This window comes from Natrix helvetica (assembly GCF_964273705.1).
Source record: "Natrix helvetica genome assembly, chromosome: 5".
Taxonomy (NCBI): Eukaryota; Metazoa; Chordata; class Lepidosauria; order Squamata; family Natricidae; genus Natrix; species Natrix helvetica.
The window spans coordinates 88,927,347-88,946,457 of NC_138551.1; the positions used below are offsets into that span (position 1 = coordinate 88,927,347).

Sequence of the window (19,111 nt, forward strand, 5' to 3'; positions counted from 1 at the left end):
TGGAGACACAAATACATCGTGTGCATGTCTGCATAGACAGAGCAATAGTAGCTCTCATCCCCTAACATTTGACCAATAACTTCCTGGAAATGCCTGTGAAAAGGTTGTGTTTTGGCCTGTAAATTTGGTCACTTTGGAGAAATTTACTTGTTTGTTCTTTTTGGTAGAGTTAAATGACATCAGTCGAGGGAATATTATACCTACCTGTTCATTACATCTTTGAAAATGCTGTCTCCCCTCGATATTTCATCATGTCCCTGTTTGTAATACCTTTGTATGCCCTAGGAGTGATGGCTTGGAGATTTGCAGTAGCTGATGATCAGTGGTGGATTCAAATATTTTTATTACCTGTGGCTTGGGGTGGTGGTGGCAGGGGAAGGATACTGCAAAATCCCTGTTTTCTCCTGGTCAGCTGGGGCTCGGAAGGCAGAAAATCGATGGGGGCAGGGCCAGTCAGAGGTGGTATTTACTGGTTCTCCAGCATCAACTTCTCTTTGGGTTTCAGACAAGGTGGAAGGACAAGAACAGATATTCACCATCTCATTGGGTGTCTGTATTTGCCACTTTCTGCTACATTTGTCAATGTCAATCACTTTCTCTGCTTGGACAGAGGAGGGTGGTAATCATTCATCAGCTTTACTTTTCTAAAAGACTAAGCTAGATACGTTGTCCTGCCAATTTCTGGTCAAAAGTCTTTCCATGTTTCTTTAATTCCTTGCCAATATGAATTAATGAGAGGAGGAACATAGGAAAAATAGGTAGAGTCCTGAAATGAAAGTCTCCTATTCATGGCCCCATGAACATAGGTATCAGCTTTTTGCTGGGGAGCTTTAGCCTTAAGTATTTGGTAGAGAAGTAGACCTTCTCCCCCACCTGGAACGGCTGTTGTGGGGTTCGGTGTTTATCTGCCTGTTGCTTATAGGTCTGCACCGCTTTAGCTAGTGCTTTCTTTATGTTTTCTCAACATTGACAGCCAATCAGTCAAACTGACTGAGGAGGGGGGTTCTCTTGGGTATTCTGGCATTGGGATGAAGTCCATACCGCTTACTATTTTGAAAAGGGTTAATCCTGTGCTACTGTGAACAGCATTATTGTAGGGCCCCTCTGCGAATGGCAGGTCTGCCCAGTTAGATTGTTGGTAGCTCACCTAGCACCTCAGGCAGAGGTGGCATTCAGCAGGTTCTGACCAGTTCTGGAGAACCGGTAGTGAAAATTTTGAGTAGTTTGGAGAACCGATAAATACCACCTTTGACTGGCCCCTCCCCCATCTATTCTCTGCCTTCCGAGTCACAGCTGATCAGGAGGAAATGGGGACTTTGCAGTAACCTTGCCCTGGAGTGGGGAGGGAATGGAGATTTTACAGTATCCTTCCCCTGCCACGCCCACCAAGCCATGCCCAAGCCATGCCACGCCCACCAAGCCATGCCCTCAGAACTGGTAGTAAATTGTTTTTTGAATCCCACCACTGACCTCAGGTACTGTTCTACTACAGCGTTCAGTCTCTCTGCCCCACCATTGGTGCTTGGATGGAAAGCCGAGCTAAGGCCCTGGGACAACCCAACGGGTTGCAAAAACTCCCCGCAGAACTTAGCCATGAACTGGACCCCTCTGTCCAAGATGATTCTTTGCGGTACTCCATGCAAGAGGTAGATGTGCTTAAGGAGGAGTTTGGCTAACTGATCCTGTTTTCCATGATGGCTGAGGACATCAGTAAAACAGAGGAGAAAACCAGGCAAATGGCCTATAAGGAGCTGGCAACTATGACATCATGACATTACTCTTTGGCATGACAGTGGCCTTTTCCCCATTTGCATCTTGGCATGGCACCTACATGCACCTTCACGAGTTTGTTTCCCCTCTACCCTTGTGTCTCTCCCAGTCCACATACAAGACATGCTGATGTTGTCCTCAGTTATACAGGTGTTAAAATAGTATTTAATCTGAATTTTTGACAGCATCCAAGGGTGTGGAGACACCTCAGGACTTTCTTGAAGGGAAATCATGTAACTGAAAACAAAGGCAGAATTGAGGTCAGTAATTCAGACAGCATATTTCATTCCAGTACGATTGTCTTCAGATCACTAATTGGGGGAAAGCCCCCCCCCCCACCCTTAGGAAGCTTTAAGTCAACCTGCAGATTCTTAATTAATTGTTCATATTAGTTTTAATACTATTTGTATTTTAATTCAAATGTGGTTTGTTTTAGAAAAGGAGGGGGCCACTCAATATTTATTTATTTTGCAGGTGAATAGGAACAAATATATTTTGAAAAAGTCATTTGAACTTTTACATTAGGATACCAGAGAAATGAAATAGTCAATGTAGTCATTATCCCAAAGGGAAAAAAATCCAGCCATGGTTCCCTTCCCCCAAAACTGACATGTTCAGAGTACTTTGCAACCAAGAGCTCCGTTGACTGAACAATGGTTAAGTTGTGATCCTGTACATCTTAAGAGCAGCCTTTTCTCAACCTTGACCATTTTAAATCTGTGTTGAACACAGAGTTCCTCTTCACTAGGCTTATCACAGATTTGCAGACTGCAAAGTACTCTGAACATGTCAGTTTTGAAAAAAAAAAAACATGGCTGGCTGGGGAATTCTGGGAGTTGAAGTCCATGCAGCTTAATGTTGTGTTCTGCAAAGGCTGGAGCAGCTCAAATGAAGTATGTGTCAGCCAGAAATTCAATGGGGTCCCAGCGACTGGATGCAGGACCAGCCAGATGTACGTTACCTGTTTGGCAAATCAGGTCAAACTTTTGCTACTGGTTCGCCTGAACCAGTGCGAACCAGCTGAATACCACCTCTGGTCCCGTTTCTCCAGAGCCAGCTGCTCATTTCTAAGTGTCTTGCCTGCTCCTCTCCTAAGGCGCAAAGTAAAAGTTTTTCCTTCCACTGAACTTTCTCTCACACATGCATACCTATGGACACATACATCTACAGTACTGGGTCAGGTCTCCCTGGCCAGAGAGCTTCACCTGGTTGGTTTCTGCACGGCAGAGCGGAAAGGTAGCCAAGTGGGACAATTCTACTTCAAAGGGGGAGGGGGCGACAATAGAAGAGACCCTCTAAAGCAGGGGTCTCCAACCTTGGCCACTTTAAGCCTGGTGGACTTCCACTCCCAGAATTCCCCAGCCAGCAGGTCTACACAGATTGAAAATGCTCAAGGTTGTGAAAAGGCTGCTCTTAAGATGTCCAAGGCACGTGGTGGCTCAGTGGCAAAGATGCTGAGCTTGTCTATCAGAATGGTCGGCAGTTTGACAGTTCGAATCCCTAACGCTGCGTAACAGAGTGAGCTCCCATTACTTGTCCCAACTTCTGCCAACCTAGCAGTTCGAAAGCATGTAAAAATGCAAGTAGAAAAATAGGAACCACCTTTGGTGGGGAGGTAACAGCGTTCCATCCACCTTCGGTGCTTAATCATGCCGGCCACATGACCATGGAGATGACTTCGGACAGCGCTGGCTCTTCAGCTTTGAAACGGAGATGAACATCGCCCCCTAGAGTTGGGAATGACTGGCACATATGTGCGAGGGGAACTTTTACCTTTAAGATGTACAGGTTCACAACTCAACAATTGTTCAGTCAACAGAGCTCTTACTTAGAGAATCTGCTATATGCTATAACTGGTCTTGTAAGATCCTGATTTTTGTAACTTCAGAATTATGTGGAGAAAACAGAATTCCTCTTCCCCTAGGCCAGTGGTGGGCAACCTTTTTTTTCAACTGAGCCAAATCTCGCCAAAACCACGATTGAAATTTACTTTGAGAGCCACATTTTTAAAACCGAAAATACATAGGATGGTACACTGTTTTTAGTTTCAATAAGTTTTTATTGAGAATATTCTGCATGCAAGTATCCACATAGGTCGGGAGGATACAAATAACACAACTAATAAAACAAAAACTTTAGAACGATATTATTTATCGATAACGTTAAATTCCGTAAAATTTGCCTTACAATGTAGAGAAAATTACATCCTGACATTGACTGACAAAGTCACAACCACTAATGTGAACATTGGCCTTGCATTTCCTTGGATAGTTTGAGTAAGTCAGGTTTGTATGTTGTTGTTTTTAATTTCATCTCTCTCTCCCACTTTCTTTCTTTTTTTCTTTTTCTTTCTCTCTCTCTCTCTGGCTCTTTGTCTCTCTCTCCCTCCTTCCCCCATCTCTGTCACTCTGTGTGTGTGTGTGTGTGTCTGTCTCTGTCTCTCCCTCTGTCTCTCTCCCCTCCCTTCCTCTCTCTCTGTCACTCTGTGTATGTGGGTGTGTCTGTCTCTCACTCATTCACTTAATCACTCACTCTGTGTGTGTCTCTCTGTCTGTCTATCTTTCTCTCCCTCCCTCCCCCTCTCTGTCTGTCTCTGTCTGTGTGTGTGTGTATGTCTGTCTGTCAGTCTCTCTCTGATTCCCTCCCTCCCTCCCTCTCTCTGTTCCTCTCTCTGTTCCTCTCTCTGTCTTTCTCACTCACACACACACACACACTGTGGTCACCTTGTTGAGTGTTCCAATCACATTTGAAACACTCAACAACTGGCCTGCATTTATGGTATTTTGCAGCATTCTGCAGTCATAGGACCAAAATTGGTTGTCACTCGCCTGGGCTTTTGCAGAAGCTTCCCTCCGAAGCCCGAGAGGAGGGAGGGGAGCGGGCACCCGGCACACAGAAGAGCCACATTAAAGAGTGTAAAGAGCCGCATGTGGCTCCCGAGCCGCGGGTTGCCCACCACTGCCCTAGGCTCATCTCAGATTAGCAGACTGCAAAGTACTCTGAACATGTCAGTGTTTTGGGGAAAAAACATGGCTGGCGGGGGAATTCTGGCAGTTGAAGTCCACTAGGCTTAAAGTCTGCCAAGATTGGAAACCCCTGCTCTACAACCCTGCTGCCAGTGCAGTGGTGGGATTCAAGTAATTTAACAACTGGTTCTCTGCATAGGTGGGTTGCTCCTGGTTTGGGTTGGATCGGGCTCCGCCCACCTGCCCAGACGCTTCTGCACATGCACGCCTGAACCAGTAGTAAAAAAATTGGCAACCCATCACTAGTTCTCTGCCCTAGTGATTTCTTCTAACAACCAGTTTGCCAAACTGCTCAGAAAATTAACAACCGGTCCTCCCGAAGTGGTGCGAACCAGCTGAATCCCACCACTGTGGTGTATTAACCATTAAGCAGACTAAGCAGGTGCTTAGGGCACCAGGCCCAAGGAGGCACCACAAAGTTAAGAAAGAAAACCCCCAATGAAGATTTGTACAGTATGTACAAAGGATTGGGGCACCAAGGTTTGTCAGTGCTTAGGGCACCATTGGGCCTTCATCCACCACTGGCTGCTGTGCAAGGAAGCGGAGGGTGAGGGTGGGACCCACTTATTAGTTTTAGCGGATTCAGCAGCTGTTGCTTTCCTCAGAGAGGAGGTCTGCTGAATTACTTTGGAGTGGTGCCTATCCCTCCACCCCCATTTCCAAAACCGTTAAAGGAGGGTTAAGCTTTGTGGGGAAGGGGGAGCAAGAACAAGCCCCTTGCCTTAAAGAGTTCTGATGGCCAAATATGTCTTTTTCAGGCTCCTGCTTCGGTGTGCATATTTTCCAATGAGACAAATTGACACAGGAAGCTCATTTTATTACAATTTATCAGAATATTCAGACAAAAGAGATTCCTCTCATTCAAAGAGGGAACCCCAATCTTTAGCTTACATCCCCTTTTACAGTGAACATAAAGAAACCTGAAAGAGGAAAGTTGATTGGACAGGATAAAAGCATACACGTTTATTACAATGAGGTGTGAAGGGGAATACATTGTAAGGAGAAAGGTTGTTTAGGGTTCACAAGAGATAAGCCAGACCCCAATTTGTACTAACAAACTTTTCTTATCAGGAACTAGTCTCCAGCTTGTTTATCAGTTTAGGAATGTTAAAAGCTAATCAATCTTGAACATCACTCGAAAAGAAAGAATATAAATCAGATTAAAATGCAAACTAACTATGTTAGTTATCAAATAACAAAACCCATGATATTTGCTCCTCAGTTCCCTGCAAAATCCCCACAGCGGAGCTTTCCCCATTTCTTCGTCCAGCAACAATTCCAGGAGGTGCTGACGGGCGGCTCCGTCCTCGAGCCGTTTTTCTCGCCGCCAACAGGAGCGCGCGGGCGCACTGGGCTCTCCTCCGCTTCCTCTTGACTTGAGGGTGATGGCAGGGGTCGCCCGAGCAGCCAGCAAGTCCCGCGGCCGCCTCAAGTCAGAGGGAAGCCGGGATTCGGCTCTCGCGCGCTGAAATAAGTCATTCCTCCACCCTCCCGAAGAACAAATGAGGCGGTCGCCACCTCCCGCGTGCGCCCCGTCAGCCGCCTCAGAAAGCCGAGCAGCGGGCTTCCACTCGGGGCCGTGACGCCCGGCTGCTTCGCCCTTCGTCAAGCCCAGCCCCACGGGAAACGACGCCTCCGCCTCGCCCTCTCGTCACGCGCGAAAGTTGGTCCGCTCCTCGAGCGAAGAGGAGCCGGCGGACGCCCGAGGGGAGCCTCGCGGCAGGACGCGGGCGAGGTGAGGCTGAGGGGGAAAGCAGGAGGAGGGCAGGGCAGGGGGGGGGGACGGCGCTCTGCAGCAGGCTCCTCTCAGGCGGAGGCAAGCCAGGAGAGCGGACGGCGGGGCGAGCCGAGGCAGGTGACACGGGAGGAGGAGGCGAAGGCGCTCCCCGCGCTGGCGGCGCCCGTGCCGGCAACCACCTCCTTGGCTCCGCTCCTTCGACCTCTTCGCCGTGCTAGGATTCCCTGGAGCTCCGCCACTTTCTCTCGCCCGACCCGGGAAAGCGTTCGGTCAGTCCCGTTTGCCCGTCAGGTAAGGCGAAGTTCCCGGGCTTCTCTTTCCTCTCTCGCGCTTCGGCGGGAAGAGTTAGCGGGCGTCCTTTCGGGGGCGCGCCCGGCTTTAAGACTTAACCTGCTCCTTTTGGGGGGCGTTTCGTTCGTGGCCCCCGCGGTTCAGCGGCTTCGGGGGTTAATAACGGGCACACACGCACACACCCCAGCCATGAAATAACTACAGTCACGGTTGGAAGTTGCCGTTTGTAACGGGCTGCTTCGGAAGGCGGTGGTGAACTCTATAACTGGGTAAGGCAACCCGATCCGCGTCCCTGGAGCTGTTTCCGAAAAGGGGCTCGGTGGGGGTTGAGGCGCAGGTAAGGTTTACTACTTGCGAGTAAGTCTGCACACTGCGCAAGGTGGGCGGGTTTTACTCTACCTTTCCGAAGAAGGTGCCTGCCTGTTATCCTTCCTCGTGCGGAGTTCTAAACCCACCAGGGAGTAAAAGCCTGGGTTCCACAAGGGACTTGTTTCCAAGTAAACATGCGATGTCAAGATTATGGCTGGGAGTGCTTTATGAATGGCTCCCGGGCAGCATAAGCGAACTCAACCCGAAAAACCAAAATAATGAATCAAATTACATGAAATCGCTAATACCGAAAGCAGATTAAAATTTTTTTAATAGAGGCTGTGCCTGTGGCAGCGTTAAATTGGAGAGGAAGGGGATGCGCCGCGCGAAGCACCGACATCACAAAAAGGATGGTTTTTTGCCCAGCAAAAACCAAACAAAATGAACTTATAAAAAATGCTTTTGTTTCTTCTTCCTTCTGTGCCTAGGGAATAGATTTAATTCAGGCTTCTCTTCTTCGCGGTAAGGGTGTTACTGGAGAATGTAAGTTTGGATTAAACATGCTTGGGGTTAGTTTCTTTGCTTCTTTGACTTGGTAGCTGTTTGGAAATTGTTTGGAGGCAATGAAGAGAACTGCAAAAGTTGGGATTTGGATGCAGTTAAATCAGTTGCGTTGGAAATATTTAAGAAATGCATCGGGTTGGCAAATCCTGTTCTTCCCCTTTTATTCAGGTTGGGGTTTTAAACATTTTCTGAATAAAGTGTACCTCCCCCCCCCCCCCAACGCTGGCAACAACAGTTCTATATTAGGAAATGGTCCAGCTGTAAAAGACCCAGGGGGCTGTAGGCTAAAGGCATGAAATGGCACAATTGTTCAATTGTTTAGCAAAGAAGTTGAAGTTTGGCAGATGATATGGTCTGTTGCAAAAGAGTCAGAGGGTTCCTGAGTTTTTAAAGAGGGTCAGAAGAACCCCTTTTAATGCTGCAGCTTCAATGCCCTTAACAGTGTGATATGGTTAGGAGGATCCTCTTCAAAACAGGTGAAACTCAGTTCTCTGGATAGACCTTCAGTCCTGGAGAGGTTATAGCACAGTTCTAATTTTACTTGGTGGCACTCCTTAAACTGGAGGTGGCAGCCGGGAGCATAATTTCTCTGTCTAAAATTAGTTTATCACAACTAAAACTAATTGACATTCTGGCCAAGTGACTTTGCCCTTTCACTGGGGCTGCCTTCCTTTTTTTTTTAAAAAAAAAATCAAGTTTATTTATTTATTTTTTAATACAAACTATACATAGGAACAAAGCATCGTCCTGGTCTTTTCTTTTATACCCTCTCATTTACATAGTCCTTTTTACATCATAGTTTTGTTTTCACTTTCAGCCAAATTATTCTATTCTATTATTTTCATCCTTATACTTATTTTTCTTAACTCATAAACAGTATCTTCAGTGCCTCTTCAAAGTTACACCAAATTTTCATTTCTTATTTTGGGGCTGCCTTCCTCACGGCTCAAGGTCCCTTGCTTGTAGATTTTATGTTTATTCCCAGGTGGCATCTTGGTATCTTTGGGACCACAGTGCTCTTAAGCACATCTATTTGAAGTTACACCTCAAGGAAAAGTTATTGATGGGAAAGAGGTCTTGAAATAGGAAACGCCACAACAGGTCTTGATGGATCTGAAGCCCAGGGGAAGGGCGGCTTTTCTGCCACCACCTAGATGTATTCCAAAGCTACAACGAAGTTGCTAAGGTTTCTTTGACTTGCTACACCCTCTTGAGCCCTACAGCTGTTTTCACTGGACCAAACTCTGAACAGTAATGCTTCTTACATCAGGTGTGTTTTTCTCAGGCTGGGTGAATATCCCTGAGAACTGACATTTCTCACTGCACCTGCTTCTTTTGCGCTGAAGGGAGATGCCTGCTCCCCCCCCCCCAGGTTATGAAGTTCACAGCTACCTTAGTTGTTATTGCCCATCCTTGGTTGCTAGATCCCATCATCCAGAATCATCCTGTATAACTATTCTTAGCATTGGGGTGAATAGAGGATGGTGTAATAGCATCAGACATTAAAAAAAACAAGAGTCCTCTGTTTCTGAAAGACTAAATAAGTCCAGTAAATATTGATAAGGCCAGATGATGGATTGATTAAGCTACTCCTTGTCATGGGATGGAAAAGCAGGTTGAGGCCAAAAGCAACAGAGAACAAGCACACTTCATTTGTTTGTACCCGTGAGTTATAGCCCAGTTTGGGAAGAATGGCATTTTGACTTGTGTTGATGGTTTCAGAAAACATATCGGAGGAGAGTCACACACAAAGGCTTTTCTTAAACACTAGTCACAGTTATAAACCTAAACCCATCATGGGAGTAATAACTTATGTGTTACACTACGACTCTAGAAAACAAGGTTTAAATTTCCAGTTAGCTATTAAGTTCCTTGGGTGACTTTGGGAAAGTAGCTGGCTGTGATTGATTATTTCATTATTTGAAATAAGTAACTGGCTGCAGAAATCAAGATAACCACTGGATGGCAACAGAGAGATGCAGGAGAATTTAATTCCGTGTTGAATTTTTGCAGCTAGGAATGGTAATTGAAGTGGTCCTTCAGTCACATATGATTCTCCATATTTTAATGGATATCATTTTATTGGATCTTTTAGTTGCTGCTCTTTTGACTTCTTGTCAGGGAGAGTATCAACCACCTTGTTCTCTACTAGCCCATTCTTTACTTGTCTTTGATTCTTAAAGGCAACTTTCTCCAACAACTCTTATATGTCAGAAATATTTAAAGTTTATTATGACTTCTAGCAGCCAGTCTGGTTTTCCTTCACCCACAATATATTTTTCCCTCTTGCAATTTCAGTTATTTTCATTCTGCTTTCTGATGATTCAGCTTTCATCGTCATATGTAATAGTTAGGAAAACCATTGTTTTGAGAATATGTTTATCATTAGGGTTATGCCTCTGTATTGTTCTGCTTTCAGTTTCATAAATAAGGTGATAGTATACAAATTTAGAGCATTCCCTGTTGCAAATTGGTTAGTTGTTCTATAATTGTCTTTGCTGTTCTGAATTGTCATATAGATCCTTCAATAGGCAGATGAAGTGGCTCATATCACCGATGTTTTTAAGAACTATCCATAATTCGTTGGTGTCAATACGCAATCAAAATATCCATAAAACAAATACAGATCTCTCTTTTGAAATTCCTTTGCCTTTTCCATTATTCATCAGGTGTACCAATGTGGACGCGTGTGCCTCTTGTGAATCTAACTTGAATATCTGGCAGTTCTCCTATGTATTGTTGAAACCCAAAATTTAAAATTTAGCATATTTTTTTGATAATTTGAACATTCTTCAGTAGTTCCCTTTTTGTTGCTAGAAATATAACTTGATATTTTCCAGTCCTTTGACCACCATTATTTTTTTCTGTAATGGACAGTAAGCAGTACATGAGCTGCCACATTTGGCAAAATTTTAAATAGTTTAGCAGTCTCATCAGCTCCTGCAGTTTTGTTGCGAACATTAGGTCTCATTAAATTTCACTCTTTAAAATGTCTGGTGTTTGTTCACTGTCCAAACATGCATATATCATTGGTTTTGTGATCTATATATTTGTGCTGCCTCCTGTTTCCATCTTCCTTCTCCTGTGGATCGTTCTGTTTTTTGACTTTTATGATACCCACTTTTGAATAAATCCCCTGATTTCTGCAACTTTATTAAATAACTCTCTTGTCTTTTTCATTTTATGTTATCTTCAGTCTCTTTCCATTGCTTCTTTAGCTATAACTTCTTGTCACTTCTTGATCTTGGTAAATTTTTCATTTATTGCCTTCTGCTCTTCCTAGGTTTTTTTTTTAGCTTTTTTCAACAGACAGCTATTTTCCTTCTTTTAGCACTTTGGAATATTTTTACTTGTTTCATCTGTCATAATAATACACATTTAAACCCCAAGTCTTTCACATAGCAAATGTAATCCATTAAATTTTGTTCTTTACTTTCACCAGGTGATCATATAAAATCTGAGGCCATATCTTATTGGTTTGGTTATTTTATTTGTTCCTATAATTTAATCAGAACTTTTCCATCTTTGCTTGAAAATGCATATAGTCAATTTGAATTTGGTGCTTTCTCTCCAGGGATGCCCAGTTGCTTATGAATTTAGCCACTTCTTAGATTACTAGATACAAATATTTTGCTGCAAATATTGAATTTGCTTGGCAGAATTGTATTGTTTTTTCCCTTTATTGTAGATGTAGCATTGGCATCCCAATTTCTTATAATTAGCATAACGTGTGTGTGTGTGTGTGTGTGTGTTGGGTTGACAAGATGTTGCAAATGATCATAGAATTGTTTACCTTCTTTTGCTCCCCCATCTGGAATATTTTGATGGATCATGATATCACTGATTGGCCTGTCTTGGGCTCAAATTGAGATCAATCTGTACCATAGTTCACCGAGTTAACCTAACTGCCAGGATTCACACAACACACTGAATCATAAAATGGCCATGCTGCTTGCGTTTGCATTATGCGCTGAGCCACAGATTATATTTTATTGAATGCAGAAATTGCTCCTAAGGGTGACCTGCTTCGTAATATTGTTGTGAGGATAAAATGTTGTGGGAACTATTTATACTTTTGCTGCTGGAGAAACAGCAGGTTACAAACGTAAGAAGTAATGCTTCTTGTATACCAGAGATTTATTTATGCAGCCTTCAGGATTATATATTTACTTTTAAAATAAATATTTTTAAAATAAATCTCCTTCAAGTTGAAATTGACTTCTTAATTACAACACAGATGTTTATTGTTCTTGATTGATTATGACATCAAGTTGGTCTCAGCTCTTAGCGACTGCCTAGATATACCATCTCAAGCATGATCTATTTTCAAATTAGTCCTCTTTCTGTTTTATTTGACTTCATCCACCTTGTTGCTGGTCATCCTTTTTTCTTTCATTCTACCTTTCACAGCGCTATAGCCTTCTCAAGAGGTAAGATATATAATATGTGCAAATGATCTACTTGTTTGTTTTCTTGGCTATCAATGATATTCTGAGGGGTCTTCTCCAATGCAAAGTTTCAACACTCCAAACATACACTTTAGTAATCTTATTGGCAAGAATACAGAAGTGGTTTAGCAAGCCTTCTTCCATTTTTTAAAAAAGAATCAATTCCTGGTTTAGCCTATATTATTGGGATTTCCTAGTGATCTATGAAATTCTGTAATGATTCTGGTAAAGTATTAACCTGGTTCATCTGATTTGTAATATCAAAATCTTTCGACAATTGATCAGTAATTCATTAGTCTCCTGATAATGCTAATGAAAAAGGGGCAAAAAAATAGTTTTGGTGAATGTTAAGAAAATAATAAGAGGAATGAAATTTAAATTAAAAAACTACTGTAGTAGATGGCACTATCATTTTTCCAGCGACATCATCTATCTTATTTTTATTATTTTTTTTGAGGGGGAAGGGTGGTAAGAGAGGCTCAGTATACTTCATCAGGCTTATTCTTAATTATTAAAAATATTATGTTATTGGTTGTGAAAAGCTTTACATAGGGACACATCCAGAGCTCCAATTACCTTGCTATCTGGAGCCTTTGTGCGTTTTAAAATACTGCTTATATGCAACGTGGACTCCTTCCCCAAAACGGAGAATATCAAATAATGGATGATGTATTGCTTTTAAATTTCATTTGTAATGAGTTTACTGTAGCAACCCCTAGATCTAGCATCTTTTCCAAGTTAAGTAGCAAAGAGTGTTAAGGGTACATCCTTTCACATAGCAACATTAGAGAGTGGCTGGTCCCTCTTTGCAATAAAACATTTTATACTTTGAGTATACTTATACTTGAGTTTACCAAGTGTGGAAGAGTTGTGCGCACTTTTTAAAACATAAAAAACTGTAACGTAATTCCCTCAAATAGTTGTTAGGAGAAGAGAATCTGCTTTCTGCCAGATGTGGCAAAATAAATGCAAATTTGGCATTTGCAGCTTTGTCAGTTGATGCCCTGGTCAGCTGTTGTTGTTTTTTGTATAAGAAAATCAAATAGAGATTGCAATGGCATCTTTTCCATGAAGAGGAATATATATTTCAATTTTCTGTGAGAAAGGTTGAGACAAAGTCAGCATTTTGACAACATGCAGTTATACTTGGTGGCTAAATATAATAATTCCAGGAATGGTCAGTGTAGGAAGCCATATTTTGACCGGTTAATGCCCTCTGTTTCTGGAATTATCTTCTTGCAAGTTGTTTAGGGGAAATTACGAACTACTAGCTGATAGCCCAGTGTTGCCTGGGTATTTATTTATAGGGGGGAAATGTCTGGACCAAACATAATTTCTAATGCTGGATTTTCCCCCTTAACAGAGGGACCCCCCTTGTGGAGTACTGTGAAGCCATTACCATGGCAACCCCACTGTACTGTACAGTAGAAGCCATTTTATGGCAGTACAGTAAAAGTCATTTAAAGGCACAGCAGGCTACATCTTAACAGAACACACCCACCCACAGTATTTTTCTCCAGAGAGTAAGTCATCTGTGTACCAAGTTTGGTTGAAATTGCTCAAGGCATTCCAGAGGCCTAAATGTTCAGTGTAATCTCCTTTGGATCATGTGTGAATAACAGTAACCTTATTTTGCACTGCTAAAAAGATACCACCAAGGCAGGCAAACTGGTGATTTCAGAACTAGAAGTGAATGTTTGAGTGAAGATGGAAATGAAATAACCTTTGGAAAGTTGTTTGCATATTAAGATTATAGGAACTGATTTGCTGAGTCAGATTAAAGTGTTCGGATTGCCTAAAGTAGAAGAATGTTATCTCATTATGCTTGCTAAAAGTTATGCTGTATTTTATGGATGATGATAAAAGAATTCTTCCCAAGGGCTTGAAGGTTGTTATTGTTGTTTGGTATGCTAGATGGAATAGAGCTAAAAAGGAGAAGTGAAGTAGAGTTTGGCAAAGAATCCTTCAAGAATCCTTGATGTTTTGGAGCACGGAAGACCCAAACCCATCCCATCGTTTTTGATAATATATTTTATAATATACAAGAGGTGTGGGGTATTTTGAGGTGAGGCTAGTAATAACTATCTGGTCCTTAGATGTTGCCTGGTGTGCCGTGGGAAAAATTGAAAAATTCGAAAGATTTTTTTTAAAAAATGTCAAATTTTCGCCCACTAGGCGGGCGCCGGACTGTGTCCTGGGTATGGGGGGTGGGGTTTTTGACCCCACCCTCGGCCAGCAGGGGCGCCGATTGGCGCTCCTCAGGGGGACACCCTCCACTTTTCTGATGTCCGGGCTGTGATTGGTCCAGACTCCAGCCTGGACCTATCACAGTAGGACATCATCTTCCGACTTCCTTCCCGCCCGAGCACAGTGTGCGCAGCAGCGGAGAGAAGAAGATGTCGCGACTTGAGTCACCAGGAGGACCGGAGCAGGAGGAGACGGACGGAGACCAGGACTCGGCGGGAGTCGGCACTTTATATATAGTCAATATAGGCACAGAGTTAAATTTTTTAACATTTTCTAATGGTGGTGTGCCTCGTGATTTTTTTCATGAAACAAGTGTCCCTTTGCCCAAAAAAGGTTGAAAAACACTGCCTTAGAGCATATGGAAAGGAAACAAATGTTTCTTTCTTGTTGTATAAATTCAAATTGTCCTGGAATGGCTTTCCCGCATCTGAATGTTTAAAAAGTCTTATATTTTAGTTGAGTCTTTAATGTTCATTCTATCTAATTATTTCATTTTTATTCATCTCAAAACCTGGGGATTGATGTATTAAATTGGACATTTATATATAGACATGCACAGATAGATTAGATCAGGGGTGTCCAAACTTGGGCTGGGGAATTCTGGGAGTTGAAGTCCACAAGTCTTAAAGTTCCCAAGTTTGGACACCCCTGGATTAGATAGAAGATAGATGATAGATGATATGATAGAGGATAGATAGATAGATAGATAGATAGATAGATAGATAGATAGATAGATAGATAGATGGATAGCAATTGCACTTAGACTTATATACCACTTCACAGTGCTTTGCAGCCCTCTCTAAGCAGTTTACAAAGTCAGCATCTTGTCCCCAGCAATCTCATTTTACCGACCTTGGAAGGATGGAAGGCTGAGTCAACCTTGAGCCTGGTGAGATTTGAACTACCAAATTGCAGGCAGCCGGCAGTCGGCAGAAGTACCCTGCAGTACTGCATTCTAGTCACTGTGCCACCACAGCTCTTATAGATGGATAGATAGATGGATAGATGGATAGGAATAAAAAAACACCACACATTTACTGTTTGGCTGGATGAACAAATGTATAACTTGGAAGAGGAAGAAACTGCAGTCCTATACATATCTATTCAACAGTAAGCCTGAGACTGCACATTTTTACAGACTTTGAAGTAAGCCGATAGAACTCAATAGAGGTATCCATGGTGCTGGCAATTGAGACAAATGACCTTGGGACTACTATATTGCCCTCAGCTTAATTTCATATTGTTATCCATGAAAAGCAACCCGTCTCTTCCCTAGCAGTTTTCAGCACAAAGAGAGGGGGGAAAATAAAGGAAAAAAAAGTGCTGACCTAAAGATAAAGAATGGTACCACCCTCTTTCTTAAGCCCAGCTACTATTGCCATGATGCCTCCAGTACATTATACCTACAGAAATGCAACCCTCATCAGAAAAACCGTTGCTTGTACTAGGAATATAGGCTTGCATTATAATTTCTACTTCATGTAATTTCGCTGAATTGCAGACTGGAAACAAATGCTACAACTGTTTTGCATGCATTTTGTTTAGAGATATCATATGGAATCAAAAAGGGTTTCCTTGCTTGTTGGTCTATTTTCCTTTAGATTCCCACTCTTATAGCTGGCATGTAAATAATACAATTTCTTGAAGGCTGTGTGTCTGACACCCTACGCATATAGAGAGATGATGTTGATGAAGAAGAAGATCCAATTAACCTGTTGGTATTATATATAATTATAGAAATTACGATTATATATATATATATATAATTGTAATTTCTAATAGATCTAGATATTATTGTATTTAACTGATAGGAAGACAAGTTGCTTTCCCATGTCAAATGTGACTAATGAATTGGGGTCTAGGGGAAAGTTGACTTGCATTTGCTGAGAAGAGAAAGTCAGTTGAAAGAAACAAATGGGTGGGAGTTGAAGATGATCACTGATATCACTGTTGAAGAAGCATAGAGTAGAGTAGAGTAGACTGGACTGGACTAGACTAGACTAGACTAGACTAGACTAGACTAGAACAGAACAGAACAGAACAGAACAGAACAGAACAGAATATTTTTATTGGTTAAGTATGATTGGACACACAAGGAATTTGTCTCTCTGTGCATAAGCTCTCTGTGTACATACAAGCAACAAAATAATATAATCATAAGATACCAACAGTATCTTATCTTGTCTTATCTTAACTTTCCTTATCAAAAGGAAAGATGAGAAGGATAATAGTAATACAGCCCTACTACATGTGTAAATATCTTTAAACATAAGACAGTGCTGTGGGGAGGCTGCGTTTGAGAGAAGCTGGCTGTTTAGTGCTGTTTTACTTTTTTCACAATACATAAAAAGAGTTTTTCTCCCTTTTGATGGAATATTAAGGTGACCATGCTAGCCTCCTCCTGCACCTCAAAAATAATAAGACCTCCCCCCCCCCCAAATGGCCAAGCACTTATTTTGGGAGTCAAAGGAAATATAACACAGTATATCTGTGTTTCTAAAATGAATAAAAAACTAGAATCATTTTGAATTTCCAAAATGGAAGAGTGAAACTGCCTGGCTCTATTAAAATCTCAATATATTCTGTGTTTGGGGAGTGAATTATATCAAATACTTTGTTTTGATAATATGATTAATAGAGAATTTAATATGAAACAGCCTCAGGGCTATTTCAAGCTATTAATCAATTCCTTGTGTGTTAGTTTAAGAACTAGTTGACTTGAGTTTTCATGTTTGCACAACACCGTAATGTTCTCCAATCCAATTAAGCAAGTTGCCCCTTATAAAGAGATACACGTTCTCTCCTTGTTACTTACCTGAAGTATAATTTTCCTCTAAGTGTGCACATTTTGACAATATACTTAGTCAGCTTGTATTGCCTAATTAAGTGAATAGTATAATGTACTATGAAAGTAAGTCCTGTTAAATTCAATGCAACTTACATTTTGATAACATAAAAAATTGTGCTACAATGCATTTTTTATTAGCATCAGATGTGCATACCAAAATCATATTTGGTTGTTTCAAATATTTTGCTAAGCCAGAATTTTGAAATGATTTGTAGAAAGAATCACAATGTAATTCATCACACTAACGAAATATAAGATGACATACAAGCAACAGTGGAGGCAACCTTCTATGAGTTCAGTCATACAACCTCCAAGGAAAATCAAATGATGAAAGTATAATTATCTGTATAGGTTTACCATAATTTATTGAGATATTTTTTGCAGGATACTTGAATGGCTGAAACGTTCCCACTGTATAGTAGAAAATATAAAATGGGATTTCACTATGACTAATATTTCTTTACTCAAGAGAAATACTTGAGTATCAAAAGCACAATAAGTAATTTGATAGAACAATGAAACAAACACTATCTCAAGAGGATTCAACAATGATCTTATCTTCTTTGTAAAACAGATGCATTGTAATATACCTGCTTCACACTGCTTTTGATGGAAGGCAGTGATGCTAGAAACAGCATGACTATCTGTAGCACACATAGTGATGAGCGTAGTATTCAGAACATGACTGCACACTAATTTCTCTGCTAGAACTATCCAGATTTTTTCGCGTATAATAATATCTAATTACATATAATTGGATATAGTTAAGAGGGTCATCTTTTGATTGCAACAAACAAGAAGTGGTTTATTTGACTGCTTAACCTTCATACTTGTAAGCCTCATAAGTCTTTTGTTAAAATAATAATGAAAAAATGTGTCTACATCCAATATGACCCACTGCCCCTTAGGCAAAAGCCTATATATTAGTTGGCCAGGTTGCCTGTAACAACGGAGTACTGTTAGGTGACATGCAGATTGGCCTAGACAACTAATGGCTAACTACGACAGCATTGCTGATTGTTTTCATACTATCCATAGCATAGATGTTTAGACTGGATTTGGCACTTTTATCCACCTATCAAGGACATAGGATAGGCAGGTATTGTTGTTTGATAATGTTAAAGGTACTTCCACAGGATGTAAGCTGTTCCAAGCAAAGCTACCTTTTGCAATTGATGGTGATTGGTGATGAATTTTTTTCAATACTGATGGTGTTCAAAAGGTGCTCCAGGTTTTTGGGATTGTACCAGAAGTGCCTATTCAATATTAGTGCAACCTTCACTTTCTTTTGCCACAGTCATTCTACTTCTACTTGCAAGTCTTTGTATAAAGTCATTATCTGCAGTTCCTTCTCTTCTGTTCTGCTGTCTCCAGGTAGCACAATGTCCATTATCCAGACTTTTTTTGTCTTTGTTATTGATAATTAATAAGTCTGGGATATAATATGGCAGGTACTTGTCTGTTTTATTATTGTTATTTAGATTTGATATGGTTACTCACTTTAGTAAACTCTGGACAGTTTACAAAATATAATAGCAATTAGAACAATTAAAATCATGGAAACAAACAAGACACTCTGGGCTTACAACAACCATTAAAACCAAACATCACAGCTCCCCCCTAAAACAACACACACACACACACACACACACACACACACACACACACACTGTATAGGGAGACAGTGAATCAGTGAATGGTGTGAAAAAAGAGGTTAAGGATTAATTTATCTCTTAATGCTGGGGTCATCCAATAAAATAGGTTGAAAATATCAAAACATATACTTTTACAATAAGACAGGGTCTTATTTTCTTTTTACACACAAAATATGGCTTGGGCCTTATTATCAGGGGAGGGCTTATTGTTTTGG

The 19,111-nt window shown here is 41.4% G+C and overlaps 1 protein-coding gene across 1 annotated transcript in view; it reads left to right on the plus strand.

Annotated features, from left to right (window-relative positions):
* The first annotated feature begins 6,758 nt into the window (after positions 1 to 6,758).
* The window catches only part of CDH23 (cadherin related 23), a 677,284-nt gene continuing 664,931 nt past the window's right edge, over positions 6,759 to 19,111 (plus strand). The window contains exon 1 of the mRNA XM_081954507.1: positions 6,759 to 6,825. The gene's annotated coding sequence lies outside the window, so the exon portion shown is untranslated. The remainder of the gene's footprint in view (positions 6,826 to 19,111) is intronic.